We start from the raw sequence: 21,323 nt of genomic DNA, 5'->3' as shown, positions 1-21,323 counted from the left end.
GGGGTGTCCTCAGTGGAAGGAGAAACAGGAAAGACAGGTAAAGTCAAGGCCCCGGTGGGCTCTCCTGCGGCTGTGAAGGGGCCCTGCAGAGCCCAGCTATGCCCAGTCTCTCCCTAGCTTCTGCAGCTCCCGCAGCCTCCCTCAGACCAATGGCTCAAGTGTATGCTGTGACAGGACAAGATCCCAAGGTCCTGGCTGCTTCCTCAGCTCCATGAACCCATTTTTCTTTTTCTTTTTTTTTTTTTAATAAATTTTTTTTTAAATTTTTATTTATTTATGATAGTCACACAGAGAGAGAGAGAGAGGCAGAGACACAGGCAGAGGGAGAAGCAGGCTCCATGCACCGGGAGCCCGACGTGGGACTCGATCCCGGGTCTCCAGGATCACGCCCTGGGCCAAAGGCAGGTGCCAAACCGCTGCGCCACCCAGGGCTCCCACCCATTTTTCTCATAAGACACCTTGGCTTCCTCTTTCCCGACGGCCTCCTTCACCCTTCCCCATGCTTGATCCTTGGAAAGTCCCCTCCCCGCCTATTCCACTGCTTCCTCCTCAACTATTCTTTCTCATAGGGACCACCAAACCAGTGACTCCACGGCATTTTTATTTTCCTCTCTTCCGCCTGGCTTAGATTCCAAGGTCTGTCACTAGAACCACTCCTTGGTGTTTCCTCCCTCACTCCCTCATGACTTTCATCAGCAAACCCAGCCCTGGTCAAATCCAACCCTCCTGCCATCTCCCCAAGCAATGGCATGTGTGGCTGGAGAAAATCACACAACCTTGCTGAATGGTCTCACTTTAAATATGGGACCACCGTACTATACTTCTCTAGTAACTCATTCTTCATGGGAGTTCTTGTTCACCTTCTCCTAGCTCCTTAAATAGCCAGTAGTCCCTCCACATTGACAGGTTTGTTTTTTTTTTTAAGATTTTTATTTATTTATTCATGAGACACACACACAGAGGCAGAGACACAGGCAGAGGGAGAAGCAGGCTCTCCATAGGGAGCCCGACGTGGGACTTGATCCTGGGACCCCAGTATCACGAACTGAGCCTGAGGCAGACGCTCAACCGCTGAGCCACCCAGGTGCCCCTCATTCAGTTTTTTTGTTGCAGAGAGTAAAGGAAAGCACACAGACCAGCTCTATCTCCTCAGACCCAGTGAGGCAGCCTGCACATATTGATCTTAGTGCAAACCAGGAAAATGTACACACAGTGTATGTGTGTGTGCGTGTGTGTGTGTCCTAGGAGGGCGGAGATGACCGCTAAAAGGCAACCCCCTCCAGGTGCGGTAATTAGAAAAGCTGCCCCCCTTCTGCTGGGGTGACGTAGCCTCACAGCTGGGTTGGCAGAACAGGGGCTGAATTTTAGCTCCCAGCTGTCCCCTCCTGCTCTGCCACCAACACCAAGTATACTCCCTGACTTACCTGCATTTGCATCCAGACTTCGCCTTCTCCCCCCAAATACTGTGTCAACATACTGTCCTTGTTCCTATTCAAGGCCACCTCTTCACTCTCATGCTAGGTCTCATTGCTTTTTTTTTTTTTTTTTAAGATTTCATTTATTTACTCATGAGAGACACAGAGAGAGGCAGAGACATAGGCAGGAGAAGCAGGCTCCCTGTGGGGAACCCTGATGCGGGACTAGATCCTGGGATCCCAGGATCACACCCTGAGCCAAAGCCCCTCAGGTGCCCTGCTTGTCATCGTCTTGAGGACAGTCTCCACTTGTCTCTCTTCCCTTTTGTATTGTCACATTTACCTTTCCAAAGGATTGATCCAGCGTACCAACAACAGAAGCATCTCCCATCTTAATATACTCTCCCTTGATCCCAAGTACTCTGGGGGCTACTACCATGTTCCCAGTTGCTCCTTATAGCAAAGGTCCTTAAGAGCGGTTTAGACTTGCTTTATATCAAGTCAGTCTCTCCTCCTCACTTCCCATTCTCCTGTTAACACACCCTAATCAGACTTTCTCCCTTGTGACACCATTGAAACTGCTCTCATCAAGGACATCAGTGACTTCATCTGGCCAAACCTAGTGTTCAAACTCTCTCCTTGGCTTACTTGTTTCAGCAGTACTTGATAAGAGTGATGACTCCCACCTTCTAGAAACAATTATCTTCTATCACTCACCCTTTCCTAGTATTCCTCTGATCAGACTGGTAGCTCCTCCTCCTTTTCTACTTAATCTCCAAGTGTTGGATTCCTCTTAGTCCTCTTCTCTAGCTACTCTCCCTCCCTAAGTGCTTTCATGTAGACTCCTGGCTTAAGAAGCATCTGTGCTCTGAAGAATCCCAAATCTTTTTTTTTTAATGATTTATTTATTCATTCGTGATAGACATAGAGAGAGAGAGAGAGAGAGGCAGAGACACAGGAGGAGGGAGAAGCAGGCTCCATGCCAGGAGCCTGATGTGGGAGTCGATCCCGGGACTCCAGGATCACGCCCTGGGCCAAAGGCAGGTGCTAAACCGCTGAGCCACCCAGGGATCCCCAAGAATCCCAAATCTATATCCAACTGTTGTTCTCAACATTTCCTGTGGATGTATACAACAAGCACCTTATGGAACATGTACAAAACAGAAATACTGATTTCCCCCAACCCCAAATTTCTCCTGTTCGCAGCCTTCCCTTTCCCATTAAATGGCACCACCATTAACTCATCCTTCGAGCTCTGAACCTAAGAATCATCCGTGGGGTTTGTTCCTTCACACAGTCTCTGCCAAATCCATCCCAATTCAAAATGTACCCGAGTAGCTTTCTCACTCCTTTGTTGCCTTCCTGTTCCAAGTTACCTCCAACAACATCCTTGGTGGCCTTCCTGTGGACATTTGTGCTTCCCTGTTGGGCACTTTACACATAAGAGCAAGAATAGTTTTTATTTTTTTAAAATATTTTGTTCATTTATTCACGAGAGACAGAGAGAGAGGCAGAGACACAGGCAGAGGGAGAAGCAGGCCCCATGCAGGGAGCCCGACGCGGGACCCGATCCCCGGTCTCCAGGATCAGCCCCTGGGCCAAAGGCGGCGCTGAACCGCTGGGCCACCCGGGCTGCCCAAGAATAATTCTTAAAAATGTGAACCAGGTGTGGTTATTCCTCTGCGCGCCCTCCCACGGCTTTTAGTTGCTCTTATAAGAGCCCACAGGGCTGCGCCGGATCCGGTCCTTCCACACCTCTCCCAGTTTAACTACCGCTGCTTTCGGGGTAGCTGGTTCCATTCAGCCATGCCGGCTTTTTGCTGCTCCTGCAACCTGCCAGGTCTATTAGTCTCACCTCTGAGTTTCAGGCTGATCGACTTTCGGTGTGGGAAGGCTGTCCCCACCGAGCCCCCACCCCCAGCGCACCCCCCGCAGGTGTCCGCTGAGCTCATTCTCTCCTAGCACACGGGTGGGACAAGTGCTCACAGGCCTCCCCTGCGGGCCAGCATCTGGCCAGCTACAGCGTCACCCCGTGCCCGGCGTTGTTTTTCTTCACTCTACCTACCAGTACCTGACATCTCTGCTTGCTTGTCGTCGGTCCCCCCCCCCCCCCACTAGAATTGAAGCTTCGCGAGGGCCCCTGCGCCTAGCGCAGAGCCGGGCACTTACCGCTCAGGACTCGCATTCCCTGCAAGCCGCGACTCCTCCGGAGCCTTCGGGCCCCTCCCCGTTTGCTTCCCGCCCGACGCAGCCTCCCGCCCGCCCTCCGCAAGGCCCCGCCACCGCGCCCCTCCCACCCGCTTCTCCGCTCCCACCGCAGTCCCCCGCGCGGCTGCTTTAAGCGGACTCGGGGACGTCGCGGGGAGGCAGGGCCGACGCCGCCTCGGAGGGCGGGGCGGGGCCGGGGCCGGGGGCGGGGCCGGGCCGGGGCGGGGCCTGCGTGCTGCGTGCGTGCGCGTTCTGGAGGCGCCGCCGCCGCCGCCGCTGCTCTCGAGGCCGCCGCCGCCGCTCTCGAGGCCGCCGCCGCCGCCGTCGCCGCGCAGAGCCGGAGCCGGAGCCGGAGCCACGGCCGAGAGGAGGGAGGAGGTGGAGGAGGAGGTGGAGGAGGCGCCGGGCCGCGGGTGAGTGAGGCGCGGGGAGCCCGCGGGGCGGCCGAGCCAGGGCAGAGGCGGCTCCTGTCGCCGGCCAGTCCCCTGGCTCCCCCCTTCCTCCTCCGCGTTCCCTCGGAGTCCGGGGCGGCGGCCCGGGGGCCTGGCCGGCGGGAGGGGCCGGAGCTCCGGAGGCCCTGCCGCCGCCGCCGGGGCCAGAGCCGGCCACGCCCGCGGACCGAGCCGGTCCGCCGTGGCTGGGCCTGCGGGCGGAGACGGACGGGAGGGGCCCGGGCCGGGTGTGCGGCAGAAAGGGGACCTTGTGCCCCGACCCTCCGGCCCCCCTCGCCGTCCGCTCGGACGCGGCGCCCTCGCCGCTTGCCGCCCGAGGGCTGCGGCGCCCGGGACGTCGCTGCCCTTTCCCTCGTCTTGCACGTCCCCGGGCGAGGGACGGACCTTCCCCCCGACGCAGCTCTGCGCGCGGGGGGCTCGCGGAAAGGCGGTCCGGAGGCTGGGCGGGTTGTCTGCGGGGACCGGGGGGCGCCGGCCCGCCGCCGCGGCCCCCCGCCGCCGCCGCCGCCCCCCGCCGCCGCCGCCCCCCGCCGCCGCCGCCCCCCGCCGCCGCCGCAGCCGCCGGCCGGGGTCCGTCCGCGCGCCCTTGCTGCGCTCCCCGGCGCGGGCTGACATCCCCGCGTCCCCTCCGCCTCCCAGCCCCTTGCCCGCCCTCCTCCCTCGCGTCTTCCCAGCCTGCCTGCCGCGTGCTCGCCTTCCCGGCGTTGCTCTTCTTGAACCTGTGCCTCGCCCCTGGAGTTTGCTGGAGCGGAGGTCAGGCACCGACTGATCCTGGGCTTCCTTTGGCCTGGGGGCTGGCGGGAGTGCGGCTCGTCCCCTCAGGGAGTTAAGGGCCGTGTCCTCAGCCGAATCGTGTAATTTACTGCGACTGGGAGGAGGTGAGGGGAAGACGCTGGTGCCTGAAAGACGGGACCTCCTCGCAGGGCCGAGCGCAAGAGTTGGGCGACCTGCTGGCCTCTTGGGAAAAAGAACTGACACTGAGTCACCCGTTCCTTGCTGGGGGGGGGGGAGAGATGGTCTTGCCTCTGCTCTGAAGGGAGGAGGCGGAGGCGGAGGCAAAAACAAAAACGGAGTCGCGGCAGGAGGTTATCGGGCCCTCCAGGTGGCCACGGTTTTCTGCTTCCCGGGTCTGGGATGATGGTTCTTGCTGTTTCCGTCGAGGTGTGAGTGAAGTAGCAGCCCCTAGTCGAAGGTCCGGGCCTGCCTTCAGAAGCGCGCTGCAGGGCAGCCTCAGGGACGCTGCTGGAAACAGGACTTGGAAACTTTCTTCTGGTTTCCTGTCAGTGTGTGGAGGCGGGCATGCATGTGTAGTCTTTCTTCCCTTTTGATGTAATTGACATCGGCCCTACTTTGACATGATAGACGCTAAATCAGGCCCCCAAGCTTTTCTCTGTCTTTATTAGGACTTCTTACACCACTTTGTTTTGAGACTGTATTTGCATCGGGTGCAGTTATATTTTTTTTAGTCTGGCGTTTCACTGAACCTTGTTTCCTTGGCGTTTTCAACTGTGTACTGCAAAGCACGATTAAGTGCAAGGTATTGAGGATCACACAGTGTCTGGCACAGTGCAGGCACTCGGAATTTTATGGGTGGGTTGAATGATTACAAGGAGGCGTCTAGGTATTCTATATTTTCTGTTCGTTTGAAGGTAGCTTATGTTAGAATAGTACACTTCCAGTGCAAAACAGTGATTCTTAACCTTTTCTAGGCCACTGACACCTTTGAGATTATGATGAGACATATAGATTTTCTCTCCAGGAGAAAAAAAAAAAGTTAATAGACGTTTATGCATGGAATTTTGCATTCAGTTTCGGGTTCCCTCTGAAACCAAGCATAGATACCTGTCTCAGAGGAAAACTGGAATCCCTGAGTGTTATTCAATTCCATATTAAAACTGTTCAAAAGCCTTTGTCCACCTTCTGTGTGGCCTCAAGAATGGCAGTGTCGGTGCTTACAGACCAAACTTTGGGTCTTTAGGAATAAGATTTAAGAGTAATTGTTACTACGATTTTATGAAGAAAAGTTGTCATTAATAACTGCTACCAGTCAGTTTTGAGCTAATACACTAATGGCTTCCAAGGAAATAAGATAGCTATAGTCACTTTTGGCAGCCTAAAATCCTAATCACAACTGACCTAAATTTTTATTGTACAAACTCCTTAGTAACATGATCGACACTTAAATGTTCACAAATCAAATTATTCATTTTTCCTGTTCTCTTCCGAGCTTGTTTAAATGCATGGTTTTTCATGTAGTTAATGATTATTATACCAGCGTTTAATATTACTTCAACAACTGCTTTTTGAATGCCTGTTGTGTGAATAAAATCAAGTTCTTGTTGTCATAGAGCTTATATTTCAATCAGAAGAGATGGGCCATAACCAAATAAATGTAGAATATATTACATGATAAGAGCTATGCAGAAGAGTCACTTAGGGTGAGGGAAAGAGAGAAGCAGTGGCAGGGATGGCATGAGACTGGAGCAGAGACCTAAAGGAAGTGAGTTAGATGTGCTCTCTTGGAGAAGAAAGTTGTAGGCAGAGGGGACTGCAAGTGCAAAGACCCCCCCCCCCCTCAGTGTACTTGGCCTTTTGAGAACAACTAGGAAGACAGCAAGAAGGAGTGAGGGAGCATTAGGTTAGAGAAGTAACAGCCTTGTAGGTCATGGTAAAAACTTCAGATTTTAATTTTTTTTTAAAGATTTTATTTATTTATGAGAGAGAGAGAGAGAGAGAGAAGCAGAGACACAGGCAGAGGGAGAAGCAGACTCCATGCAGGGAGCCTGATGCAGGAATCCACCCGGGACTCCAGGATCATGCCCAGGGCCAAAGGCAGGCGCTAAACCGCTCAGCCACCCAGGGATCCCAGATTTTACTTTGAATGAGATGAGCAATCAACTGTTGGAGGGTTTTAAGTAGAAGAGTTTGTGGGAATCCTTCTGGCTGCTGTGTGGAAATCAACTTGGTGGGAATTGGCCAGGGCAAGAGTATAAGCAGGAAGACCAGTTAGGAGGTTTAATCTTTATTTTAAGCCTTTTTCAGAGGTTGCAAAAATACTCCATCTATGTGTTACCGGTTGTTGGGCATGTAGATAGTTTGTTTCACTTTACTAAAATTATGATGAAATGAACACTTTGTATATGTAGCATTTTCTTTCTTTCTTTTGGAATTTTTTTCTTGGGATGATTTCCAGAAGAAGAACTGAATCAAAGTATATGAATTTGTCTTCTTGATGTGTCCTGTGAATTACTTTAAAAAATATGTTGTTCTAGTTAAAGGGATAGCCACAGTTGTTGATCTTCAGTGTTACGGCAGTGTTACTTGCATTGAGTATTATTGTTTAATACTTGAAAAAAGTCATTTGAGTTATAAAAGAAGATCTTTTAGTTAGGTTGAATTTTCAAATAGCTTGAATTTAAAGTTCATATCATAATTTACCTCTCCAGCATTTAACAACAGAGTGCTAATTGTTGGTGACACAGAGATGAGTTAGGGTATTTGTCCTCAGGGAGTTTTACATTCTGTCATGATTCAGAATCTAATAGTTAAATAACTTAAAAGTCTTGCCAAAGTTTACTACCATCCATGAACTTTGTTATTATATGACTGATCTTTTATATAAAATACACATTCCAGTCGAGCATCTGATTTTTCATATTGTTTATTTTTTTTTTTTACACAAAGGGATTTTTATTTTTTTTTTAAAGATTTTATTTATTTATTTATGAGAGACCTAGAGAGAAGGAGAGGCAGAGAAACAGGCAGAGGGAGAAGCAGGCTCCATGCTGGGAGCCTCACGTGGGACTCCATCGGGGTCTCCAGGATCATGCCCTGGGCTGAAGGCGGCGCTAAACCTCTGAGCCACCTGGGCTGCCCATAAAGGGATTTTTAAATGATATCTGCAGTTTGTTTAATTTCTGTTATGTGTGTCTTTAGAATCTTAAAACTGACAGCCCCATGTTTTGTTCTTTGCAATAAATTATGCAACTAGTACTTAGTTGAATTTTTAGACAGTTGTAATTCTTTATAGCTTTCAAAACACAGAGAGTATTGTTTTGTTAAATAGGGTTAGCATTGCATCTTTGACATTTTATTTAGTTTATAAGGAAGAATGATACCAGTCGGTTTTGATAGAAATTCTACCACTGTGAGAGCACTGCTCAGCATTTCTAGTTCTGAAATCTAGATGGCTTGATTTGGCATGAGCAGGCAACTCCACCATCTCTAAAGTGAGTGAGTTGAATAATTGAGTTACCTGCAAGCAGCTGGCACTGTGTCTGACACATGCTAGGGATCCAGCAGATGTTCATTGAACTTAAAATAACCTCTAAGTTCCCAGTTCTAAAATTTTCTTATTTTAGAAGTTCAATTTAAAAATTTGTATAAAGTGTTTATATATTAATATTGTGTGGTGAGTTTAAAATTGTGAACATAGTCTTACTTCCTCCTGATGTTCCTTTTCAGATTAAACTCATCAATTTTAAAAAGAGTTAACGGCGTATTTCCAAGTATTTTCTATTCATTCTGATGTCATATATTGCTGCATGACTTAATGCCAAATTCACATCTTATGGAAGTGATTAGTGTTAAATATATTTAAGCTTTCTTATGTTATTGAAATGAGCACCCATTCTCCCCACTCCCTTTTTCTGTGCATGAAATTTGGGGTTACAAGTGGTAGTTTTTATGTGCTTTACAGTTTTTCATGTACAGAGGTAATATTGGCCCTTTCAGCTTATGAATTTTTGTTACAATGGTTATGGTCACTGAATGAATCACTCACTCTTCACAGTCCCCCTCTCACAGTTTTGAGATGAGTGGTTAAGAGGCCAGTTTGTTTCAAAGTTAAATGATCCAGAAGAGTATTGAACCTATAAGCTTAGTTTCTTATGACATACTGATCAGCAAAGCAGTTTAACAGAGAAGCTATGCCATGTTCTCGTTTCCGCTTGAAAATAGGTCTTTTAGATGTGGAAGGTACGTACGTGACCGCACCAATAAGAAAAGGAAATTGTGTGTGATGATTAAGGTGGAGTTGAAATAAATAGTGTACTTTTATAAGTGGTCTAAATAATAATCATTTAAATATAATTTTCAGAAGTATATGATATGTACATGAAAGATTAAATGTGTTTTATGAAATTAACCTCAACCAGGGACAAGTCAGTGGCTCTTTTTTTTTTTAAAAGGTACTGATGACTTATTTAAGCTAATTCCAGATAAATCTGGAAAAAAAAATTTCTTTGCATACCCAGCTATCTCTAGCCTGTGTAGTTCACATTGCTAGAGATTAGTTCAAAGTGCGGAATGGTAAAGTTAACCAATTTTGAAATTAAATATGTAACCTGGTGTTTGGTTTCAGAATATATTTAAGTTCATATTTCATAAGAATAGGAATATACTAAACTATACATTGTAACTGGTAAAAGATACTGTTGGATTAATTAAAGCTTAGTTACTTTGAACTTACAAGTTTGTATACCTTTAACATTCATGGTTTTTGCAGTGCTATGTTATACACATGTATTCTGGTTGTAAGAAATAACTTTGCTCAGGATAGAATTGTGGTTTAGTTATCAACCACAAAAGTGTAAAAGTAAAAGAGGCACAAAGAACTGGATGCAGTTGTTTCTTTGAACAAATCCCAGATGCAGCTTGTAAGATTCTAAGTTAGTAGTACGAAATTATCTCCTTTTGCGGACTGAATATTTCAGATCACTCAGACGTATAATCTAAAGAGTAAATTTATTTACTATGTTTTCAATGATATTTAAAAATTCGTTCATAAACAGGATCATTCTGTTCTAGACAAGTTGGCTGTATTATAGATCAATACACAAGCAACCATAACTTAATTATTTTGCAGTTGAAATTTAACATTAATCGTTGGATTTTATGTAGTTTTCAGTGTCTAGGCCAAATCTTTGATGTCTTTTGATGTACCTTTTCCATTCCATTGAATGCATGTAAAAAATGTTGCATGATTTTATTAATAGATTTCTGATTCAGTCATTGAACAGATGTTTGCATGACCCAATATTACGTTCTTTGATGGAAACTGAGATGTGAGGCTGTAGCTTCTATTATAAGGAATTTATAGTCTAGTAATTTATTTTGTTTGCCAGAACCTGACATATGTTTTATAAATAAATGTTGTATTTTCATGGTAGGTGAAAATAGAATGATACTCATTCTCTAAGTAAGATCAGTGTGATACTTTAAATTTTCTCTTAGTGGCTCAATAGCTATTTCTGTGGTATTATTTTCTTTCTTTTTTCCCTATAGTTTTATTTTTTTCCCTGTAGTTTTCCCTGATATTATAAGCATACCAGTTTCCCAGTTTAAAATACAGTAAAATTAGAATCTTTTGCTTACCATCTATTTTATCTCAATTCAGGACTTTTTTTTTTTTTTTTCCTTCAAATTGCTTTTCTGTGTATATGCCAAATGATAGGGAAGTTTTGTTTTTTTCCTTTCTGGTTCAGATGGCAGTTTTAATTCTGTATTCAATGCAAGAAGGTTTTTTGTTGTTCTTTTGTTTTTCCTAGAACAGCTTAATCTTTTTTCGTTACACTGATAAAAATCATCTTTTGCCACTAAAGTTAACTATGCCCTAGAACAGAAATGTGCATGTAGAAAAAAATGCATCAATGTGCATTTTTAGTGAATGTTGGTAGCTTGCCAGCTTTATTTTCAAGTTCCTCCCCATTCCAGAACTAACTATGATGTGCTTATAAGGCAACAACAGTATACATAGTTAATTTGCAAAACAAGAATAGTTTTTCATTTTTTCATTTTGCATGTTTTGAGTTAGGATTAATTGGACATTTATTATTATCAATTGACATATAATAAAACAGTTCATTTAACTGTGGTGCTTTCTGATGAAACATTGGCTGACTTTTAGTACTCGGTTTCATGAGTACTACTGCATTTTGGTGACATTCTTTAGTCTAAAAGTAAGTGTGAACATAATAAAAGCTGGAAACAAAGTAAGTTTGACGTTTTCTTTGCACTAGGAAGTGTTCTTTCCAAGTAACATGTCCTTGTTAGGGTCAGCATCATTTTTCAGTGATAATAGCTACTTAAAACTTTTTTTTTCCTGTTTAAAGTAATTCATGTTTCATTATGGTATATTTTGAAAAGAACATAAATGTAAAGAAGAAATTGAAAATCATCTATAAATCCATAACCCAGAAATAATTACTGCTAAAATTTAATTGTACATTTTTCTAGTTCTTTCCTTGCATGTACAGATTTTTTTTAATTTTTTAAAAAAATGGAATTATACTTTTATATATACTGTTTTGTTCCAACTTTTTTCACTGAACAGGATATTGGTCTCCTAGTATGGGACTTTTAGGTTTAATCTTTATAATATTACTATTTTAAATAACACTGAAGCAAACATCTTTGTACATTTATCTTTGATTGCATCTCTGTTTTTTTTTTCTTCCTTTAGGATAGATTCCCAGAAGTGGGATAACTGGATCAGAGGGTGGTTACCCTGTGTATAAGAGTGTGTGTCTCACTGCACCTTCAATGGCATTGAGTAGGTCAGTTTTTACAATCTTTGCCAATTTGATAGATATCTGTTACAATACGTGGGTGGTAATTGCAAAATCCTCTTATTAATAATCTGTAAAACCATCATAGTATATGATTGGTAATTTGCAGTCATCCTTGAAAAAGCTGGTAGGAATGAATTTCTTTGAAAATATTTTAGGTGTAAGTAATCTTTGTGACAAAAAAAGACATTCCTTGAAGTTGCAATCTGAGCATCGTTCTTTCATTGGAAAGAAATAGTATTTTAATGCTCTCCCTTTATTAAGCTGGCAAACATGAGAAAGCTTATTGTATAGTATGTTGTAAGTGGAAGTATCATGTAAAACTAAATTATTTCAGATAGATGAGGGGGGTAGTCACATAGTTCCGACCAAAAAAAAAAAAAAAGGCCAGCACAACTTAGGGTTTAGACCAATGGGCTTGGACTTAGGCAGCCTGGGTTCAAATCCTTTCTTTGCCACTTACTAGGTATATGATTGGAGGCAACTTACTGAGTATATAATATGAGATAACTTACTAAATATGTGATTTGATGTTTCTGAACTTTGGCTTTCTCATCTTTACAAGGAGAATAATAACACTTCATAGGTTTATTGAGAGGATTGGGAATGATATGTAAAACTGTGTGGCACATTGTAAACATTTAATAAAAACCAACTGTTGTTAAATTTGTGGGTTTCTACCTGTTTTGTGGGGAGTGGGCAGGAGCTATCATTTGTGTGTCCTTGTTTACATGATTAAGTGCAGAGATGCAAAAGGGCCATGAGCAGTGGCAGCTGGAGGGGAGTGGTAGACATTCTTTATGGTAGGAATGGCATGAGCCAAGATAGAAAGTTCAGGACCAGTTGGAGGACAGGGGATTGATTTGACAGAAGCCTGAGCTTGTGTAATTAGAAAATATGGAGATACGGCTGTAAAGATTTATTGGGCTAGACTATAGAAGTTACTGAATGCTGGGTTGAGAAGTATAAACTTTATTCAGGAGCACAAGAAATTTTTGAGATGAGGAAAATGACCCAATCAGAACATTCATCTTTTGGAAGATGAATCTGGCTACAGAGTATGGAATGAATCAAGGAAGAAAGGAACCCGGGGCTAGGAGGCTGGCTTAATAATAACAGAGGTAATGCAAATCTGAGAGTTCAATGGAAAACAGAAGAGTAGGTTTTGGGGAGAGTTGCTGGGAGTCACTATTGTGAAAGTCTCTGGGTCTTTAAGTGTACTCAGTTTGAAGATGAAATTCAGAACAAATAGTCTGTGCCTAAGGGGTGGGCTATATGGAGTTAGGAACCACTGAGAGAAGATAGGACTCACTGTGCTTTGGTTGTTGCTACTTTTTTTTTTTTTTTTAAATTGAAGGGTGAAAGATTCCTGTTATTTAATCTGTGAAAAGCATATATTTATGCTCTTTCTTTGACAAATGGATAATCTGCAGAAATGTTATTTATTTAGCATTCTGAGTTCTTAGTTAACGAAGACGCTTCAGTTTTAGATATTATATTTCGGGAGGTATTATCTTAAAATACTCCACTGTAAGGTTAAATTTTGCATGTGTCTTTCAGCATTTGTCCATGCAGCTGGATCAGAAGCATCAGTTATGTAGCAGAAGTGATGAAAAGTGAAATATAGGCTTCTTGTTAAGCAGCTAAGAATGTGGGCAGGGAAATATGGAGCAATGGAAAATAGGAAATTGAGTATGTGATCTTTAGAGAAAATACTACTTGTAGTACTTCTTTCCTCTTCTCTTTAATTAAAAGAAAAAAAAAAGTTTGCACGTGTGATTCTTAGTCATTTTGGTTCCTGGCTCTAGCTCTGTGCTAAGTTGAACTTTTTCTACTTGGCTGAATAATAAGTAAGCAGGTTAGTCTACAGATTGATATTAATGTTTTTTTGTGAATGGTAAGTAAACTCATATGGGCTGTGGATCATCTGCTTGCTGTTTTCCTTTAAAACACCAACTGAAGAAAGAAACAATGCCCAATTTTTAAATGTAAATACAGTCTTGTAATACTTTCAAGGTGTTTGCATTTTTAAACCACTAAATTGTTGTATCTCTCTTAATGTTTGTTTTGGCTTTCAAATATTTTCTAAACTCAGAAGTAACATCTTTATTACTATTATCATTTAAAATCTTTTTAAAAGTATTCTTGAAAATATTTTTAAGTTATAAGCAAATGTAGCACATAGTATTGGAGATTGTGTTACTTATTACAAATACTGTATTTTTCTTTTGTGAAACTGCAAAAGCCCATAGCTTGTAGACTAAATGATATTCCATTTGCTAAAGAGACCTCAGATATTCAAAACAGTTATTTAATGTAGCAAACTATAAGATTCTAGTTGAGTCCCTTTTGAATTGGTTTGAAGATATTTCTACTTATTAACAGAAATTAGAACTACAATTATTCTCCTAGTTCTCATCACACTTGTCCTTCTCTCCTTCCCAGCTGAGAAGCTGAGAGCAGAATCATTCATCCCTGGTTTGGGCCATTCTGGCACTGTCATGTTATGGCAGCAATGGCCTTCCCAGTCTGTATGTTTTACATTCTTGGAAGTTTTTCTCCTTCCATGTTGGCAGGAAGAATAAGTTATTAGATTGAGTGGCTGGCAGCTCATGGCATGCAATTATAAGAAAATTCACAATTTTACATTTCATTTATACCTCAGTAAAACTAAAGTAAAAAAATTCATTTTTTTTTACATGAGGTGACAGATGACGTTTGTGAAACATGAATAGACTCATATTCCATCCAAAAGGATAGAAATACAAGAAAATAAAGCTCACTTGTTGGATAGAATGTTGTATATGTTTTTCTTATTCTTTTTAGTTAAAAAACATTTTTTATGTCTTTTGGATCAGCAGTTTTGAGTGCTAAATGTAAATTGTTGACTAAGAAATCAGTCTTTCCCTAAAACAATCTTAAACATTCTGGTTAGTGACCCAACAAATAGTTATTGCATGATTATTGAGTACCTTCATACTATTCTAGGAACTAGAGATAGAGCAGTGAATAAGACTTGTTCTCATGGAACTCTTCATACGAGTGGGATTTGGTGGTGGTGGAGAGGAATAGTAAATAAGTGAATAAAATAATTTAATTTCAGAGGTCACAAATGTCATGAAGAAGTTTTAGACTGAGTGTTGAGGGAAAGCTCTGAGATGGTAATATTTAATTGAGACCTGAATGACAAAAAGCTAGACGTGATGATCTGCAAGAAGAGTGAACCAGGCACAAATGCCTTGAAGTGATAAGCAACAAGTTATGTTTGAGAAGGCCATCATGATAAGCTGAGAAGAGAGTAGTAGATGGCATTGGCAGGAGAAAAATCACATAGGTCTTTGGTGAAAGGTTTAGATTTTGTTCTTATAAACACAAAGGGAAGACATAGGATATCACTACAAACATAGCTTTATGGGTAAATATGTGTAACTTTTGAATTTGAAGTTGGTGTTCTTAATGATACTGGTTTAAAACAAACCTGTAGGGTAACCAGTTTCTGTAGACATAGAAAATCACTAACATGGTACATAAATTATCTTTTCCCAGGGGTCTGCAGAGAAAGGAATGCATTTTTTCTCAGTATTGTAAAAAGCCTAATGAATCTTTGCTTTGACCAATAATTACATTGACTCAAATCTTTGTAGCTAATTATCACAAATCATTATCATATATTGTGGTGATTTGTAAACTGTTAATGAAATAAAACATCATGCTTGCACTTTAAGAACCTGACATTGAGTTTCATTAGTATTTAGGTCTTTGACAATTTGAGACTTCTGATTAGCCATTAATTATCTAGTTAATTAAATGTCAATGCAATTGGTAGACAAAAATGTGTAAAGATGTGGAATCTGTGGAGAAAAGAGATTTTTCACAGTAAGGTTGATCAGTGACCACTGATCAGTGTCCTAATCTATAGAGGGGGACCTATAGGGAGAAGGGAAGTAATATTTTTTGAAGGTAAAGTTACTATATCATTTAATCTACAAAGCAAATCTGAAAAATAGATATTGCTCATTTGTTTACAGATGATAAAACTCTAAGTATATAATTTATGCAAATTAATAAAGTCTAGTTATAAAGGATAATGGTGACAGCAAACTTTCAGAAGGAACTACTGCATTATAAAGTACACAGTAGATAGATGATCAATAAATATTTGTATTTTGCTTTTATGGAAACATGAATGAATTAGTGGAGTAGCTGAATCCCTGTACCCTTAAAATCCTGTCTTCAGTGTAACACATTATTTTCCTTCTAGATGAGTCTAGGAAATTACTCAGAAATAATTGGTTTCACCTTTTTTTCCCTGCAAAATCCCCCCCCTCCCACTCCGTAAGGTTTAAGTTACCTAAATCAGTCACACAGTAAAAATCCTGAGAAGGGAAATAATGACCAAAAACTTGGAAAGTATAATTTTCACTTAGATTTTAACTGACTAGTTTGTAATGTTTTTAGCTTTTAAAACATTCAAGATACCATCTTTAGGTTCTGTCTCTTAATTTTTTTTTAACTTTAAAAATTGACTATAGTTTTCTGAACTGAGGTAGTGAAAAAACAGTAGTTGAAATGTTTATGTAGACAACATGAGTTGTCCACCTAATCTCTGACTGTTTCAGTGGTGTGGGAGGGCATACTTAGGCAGAATAGTAGTATGAGATCTCTGAACTGCTTATTTATAAAACTTCTTCTAATCCTTCAAATGCATTATATCTTAATAAATTTAAGTTTAGACATACCTAATAGAATGGATGCCTAAAAGATGAAAGCAGATGCAGGTAATCTAGAGAGTGAAAGAAACTTTTAGTTGAAGGTCTCAAAAGGAAAGGGCTTATGATACAGGATTAACTGTAGGAGAATGCATAATACGTGGAAATTGCTGTGATAGACTGCAAAAGAAATTTGTTTTCGCAAAAACAAAAAGAATTTTTTTTTAAGATGTTATTTATTCACGAGAGACACACACAGAAAGAGGAGGCAGAGACACAGGCAGAGGGAGAAGCAGGCTTCATGCAGGGAGCCCGATGTGGGACTCAATCCCGGATCCCTGGGATCACGCCCTGGGCTGAATGTGGTGCTGAACCCGCTGAGCCACCCAGCCTGCCCCACAAAAACAAAATTGATGAAAGTGGGCTATGAGATAATGTTGAACAAGTACAAAGAACACTTAGGTTAGATATAGTGGCTTACAGGGGCCTTCAGAGAGGATATGATGAATCTTACCATGTGTGGCAGTATCATTATTTAGTATGGGATCTGTCTTGATGGTGTGGGTTGAGAGTACAGTACGGTAAATCTAGATACGATGAATAGGGTAATTTTTGTGAAGAAGGAACATATTTTAAAATTTGTTGCCAGTTGTCTGAGACTAAGGTTATAAGGTGACAGGTCTATAAAAGATAACTTTAAATGATATTTTGGTTCTTGGTATCCTTGAAGTGCTCTTTTTTGTTAGTTTGGATTTTTTGGCTAGATTTTTGTATGACAGCTTTACTGTACATTCTCCTGCTCTTTATTCTAATCATATAATCGGTTTAGTGATAGCATACATAGCTCCTGATATGAAATTTTCATGCCTCAGAAAATTGTTTTACATATAAAGCACAAGTATCAGTTTGCTTTATAGATGTGTATATCTAAAAATTGTGGGTGAAACTTTTATTAATTATTTGAGAATAACTTGAGAATAACAGATTAAGAAAAACAATGGGCAAGCGAGCTTAGAGGGTGAATCTTATGTCTCAGACTCAGAAAGCCAATGGTTTTAGACTTTCAGGTGGTAGGTTATTTTGATAGTATTTTTTTTTATACATCCAAATGGTAAGGCTGGAATTTGAGTAACTCAAAGTTGGTCAAATAGTATATACTGTTTTTAAAAAAGTTTTTGTGCCTTTTGAATAGTTTCACACTTAGGACAAACTCCATTGTAAAACATCCCTTTGAATTTTTTTTTTAAGATTTTATTTATTTATTTGAGAGGGGGAAAGAGAAAGAGCACACGAGAGTGCAAGAGCAGGGAGATGGAGAAGCAGAGAGGGAGCCCCTATATGGGGCTGGTTCCCAAGGCCCCCCCCCCCCCCCCCGGGATCATGACCTGAACAGAAGGCAGACGTTTAACCGACTGTGCCATCCAGGCCCCACATTTTGAATTCTAAATAAATATTCAGTAACTTCTCATAGTATTCCAATGTCATAATTTTCACATTGTAATATGACAGCATTGTAATTGAGGAACCAATCAAAATCTGCAGTTGAAATCATGAGTAAAGGGATTTTAGATGATATAGTCATTCTGTTATTCCCATTATGCTTTAGACTTGTACTAGTGTCATCAATAGAACAAGCTTGAGATTGTGTCACCACCGAGTACTATCTGCTTGCATGTATATGTAAGCAGTAGGCCTTCGACACTGGCTATGAAGAACCATTGCTTTGTGGTGTTCTTAGCTGGCTCTGCTTAGGTTCCAGCGTACTGGGCTGAGCTTGTGTCTACAATGAATTGTCACGGTTTTGATCTTTTGCAGCCCTAACGCTTCTGTAACCATGTTCTCCGTGTGTAAATGTGCTGAAGATGGATGTGTGAAGTTTTTCATAGTGCAAAGAAAATGCTTATTTAATCAGTAAAATTTAAAAATGATTTTTAAAAAACATTCAAAACTTGCAAGATAGAAAACTTTCTATAAAGGTCTAGCCATCTATCCCTTCTCCACTTCATGGTTAAGAAACCATTTCTTAAGCCCAGTAAGCCAAAGTGTATTGTAGAAAATCAATCGTAACTGTTATTTGCACTGTTTTTAAAAAGTGATCTATTGTTAAGAGAGAAATAAACATTACCAATGTTTATATAGTATAATTTCAGTAAACTAAGGTTTTACAAAATGCCTATTCATATATAGGCTAAAAGGAAATACCAAAAGACTGAAGTCATTATCTTGAAGTTGGGATTATAGGTGGTATTTATTTTTCTCTTTAAACCTTTTATTTTCTGAATATTTTGTATATATTTTATAATTAAAAATGAAAGTTTTAGAACATGTTTATTATAGAATGTGAAATGAAATTTAATAAAACTTTTAAAGATGAAGATTCCAGGGGATAAAATGAGTTTAAAGGCTTTACAAATGAATTAATAAGTAGGATCCATTTCCTGAGATGGAATTATATATAATGATAAAATCTGTACTTTAAAGCAAAACAAGCAAAATTAAGTAGTTGTTTTTGGGGTGTTAAGGAGTGAGAAAAAATGGGAAAATATTGTGCTACTTGATACGATGACTTGGAAAATTTTTGTTTGGTTCTTCTAACTCAGGTTTGCCTCAGTTACATTCATTTATATGCTCTTTTATGGATATTTAATTACAAGATTTAAATTTATTCATGAAGATGATGTGCCAAATCTCACTGAATAATTTGTTGATATAGTTGTGGTCAGCTGGCAAAACAGTGAAAGTTTGCAGATAGCACCTACCAGCTGTTACTTATTTCTCAGTCTTTTTATCTGTAAAACAGAGAAAGAACAATACCTGTTTCTTAGACATATTTGAGGATTAAGTGTGTGTAGCATACAAAAAGCACTTAAAATGTTATTGCTGCCATTGCAAGTATTACCACCACCAAAAGGTGGCATTGATATCTAAGAAATTGGAGAAGATTGCTATGGCCTGGTGCAGTGTCTTACACTTTGTATCTAACTACTACTTGGACTAGTCCCAGTGTATTTATTCTCCTTTCCTTAAGCAGGACTGTTAGTTATGTGTTTAGGTAGTTTCATTATTTATGTATACAGTAAATCTTGGCATTGGTGGTTTAATGTTTTAAGCCCAGAGTATTTAACATGAGGAGATGTTTAATTTGGTATAGGCAAAATGTTGAATCCTGCATCATTTCAAGGCTGACATGCCAAGGAAGTATATCAACTGGAGAATTGAGTATAGCTGACTGCGTCCTAGTTATTATTATCCAGCAGTGACTTTTGTTCCTTACTTGTTTAATTTGCATCATAAGATTAGAAACACAGTTTCTAAGGACTCATGGTGCCTTGAGAAAGCCAGTGGTAAGGATCCCTGGGTGGCTCATAAAATCTTTAAAAAAAAAAAAAAAAAAAAAAGGAAAGAAAGCTAGTGGTTAATGCTAGGTTTTGCACACTTAACTAAAGTGAATTTATTGTAGTGGCAACATTTATAAATATTTCTTTTTTTCTTTTATATTCTTCACAATGCCTTGTACCCAGTAGAGATAGTGAGTAATAGGGTATGTTTGATAGTTTGTGAAAAAATTTGACTCCTCAAGTTCCTTAAAGGAAAAGAAGGAACTTAGCAAGGACTCCTAGATTTCTGGGCTCTTAGTTTGTTTTATCACTTTAGTACATAATTTTAAAATTCTCTTAGACTAAATTAAAATATATCTGTATCTCATGTTTGTTTCCATGGAGCAGTATGATGATTTAAGTGTGCCTCATTTAATAAATTCCTTAGAAATTTTGATTTTATTAGGTCTGCAGTAAGGTGGATTACTTTTTAGTAAAAGCAGTTTACTTTTTAGTTGACTTAGTTTACTGCAGAATCTGTAGTTCTGCAAGTGACGCCAGATGATTCTGATGCAGTACTTTCTCATTTTCTTTATATTTTTGTTTTATTATTTTTTAAAGATTTTATTTATTTATTCATGAGAGACACAGAGAGGCAGAGACCTAGGCGGAGAGAGAAGCAGGCTCCATGCAGGAAGCCCGATGTGGAACTGGATCCCAGGACCCCGGGATCATGCCCTGGGCTGAAGGCAGACGCTTAACCACTGAGCCACCCAGGCGTATTATATTTAATAAATAGTCTATGTTGTATTTTTAAAAGACTTAGGGGAGTGTAGGAATAAATTTTATATTTAAAAATGAAAAATAATGCTATTGTCTTAACTTTCATTGTTAACTTTCATCCTTTTGTAATTAGTTCAATGTATATGTATTACTATTCAAACTCAGGTAGTATGAAGTTCATTGTAGAAAAATGGAGAGTACCAATGAGGCAGTGTTTGTCAACCTTTTTAGCATTATCACTTGTTCACCTTGCCTGGTTTTTAGATATTTTTTCCTAATTGTACAACCCTCATGAAATTTTAATACCACAGATATATTCTATGTTTATGTATTGTGTGTTGATTTGTGTTTTGTATGCTAAGGGTTTTCCTTTCCTTTCTTTTTTTTTTTTTTTGCCCCTCAATAGTCCATTTTCACCCCTTTGGGAGTCATATATTACCCCTGTTGAGAATGTATGCAATAAGGTTAAAAAAAAAAACCCTTAATTTTGCCTCTCAGTCTATTAATATTTTGTTATACAACTTTCCCAGTGGTCTTCAATGCATATATATTTTTTTCTTTAAACAATGAGATCAGATACATATTTCATCTCCCTTTAAAAATATATGTTATAAATTTTTGTGAAAAATGAATATATTTGAAAAATATCTAAGGGTAAATAATATCAATGAATAGTATTCCATTATATGAGTTTGCCATCATCTCTTTAAATGATTCCTTGTACTTTTCAGGTTTTTTTTTTTGTTAGAAGATCTCTGATCTGATTATCATTATGATTATCATTACGATTGTTCTGTGCATTAATTATTTCCTTAGGATAAATTCCAAGAAGTAGAATAATATAAAGAATAATATAATTCTGTACACTTAA

General features: G+C 40.3%; 1 protein-coding gene and 1 long non-coding RNA gene across 4 annotated transcripts in view; one reads left to right on the top strand and one right to left on the bottom strand.

Annotated features, from left to right (window-relative positions):
• Positions 1 to 3,639, bottom strand: part of LOC129501522 (uncharacterized) — a 30,423-nt gene extending 26,784 nt beyond the window's left edge. Inside the window, exon 1 of the long non-coding RNA XR_008662753.1 lies at positions 3,585 to 3,639. This is a non-coding gene — a long non-coding RNA (uncharacterized LOC129501522). The remainder of the gene's footprint in view (positions 1 to 3,584) is intronic.
• Positions 3,640 to 3,881: 242 nt separating this feature from the next.
• RAP1A (RAP1A, member of RAS oncogene family) overlaps positions 3,882 to 21,323 on the top strand; it is a 70,903-nt gene continuing 53,461 nt past the window's right edge. The window contains exons 1-2 of one of the 3 annotated variants that reach the window (XM_055312504.1): positions 3,901 to 4,036; positions 4,715 to 4,828. The gene's annotated coding sequence lies outside the window, so the exon portion shown is untranslated. Of the gene's footprint in view, positions 4,037 to 4,714; positions 4,829 to 11,537; positions 11,632 to 21,323 lie in introns of all 3 variants that reach the window. The other 2 variants (XM_055312505.1, XM_055312503.1) reach the window with 2 other exon arrangements.

The sequence above is a fragment of the Nyctereutes procyonoides genome, unplaced genomic scaffold (genome assembly GCF_905146905.1).
Source record: "Nyctereutes procyonoides isolate TBG_1078 unplaced genomic scaffold, NYPRO_anot_genome, whole genome shotgun sequence".
Lineage (NCBI taxonomy): Eukaryota > Metazoa > Chordata > Mammalia > Carnivora > Canidae > Nyctereutes > Nyctereutes procyonoides.
This window is presented reverse-complemented; position numbering and strand designations above follow the sequence as displayed.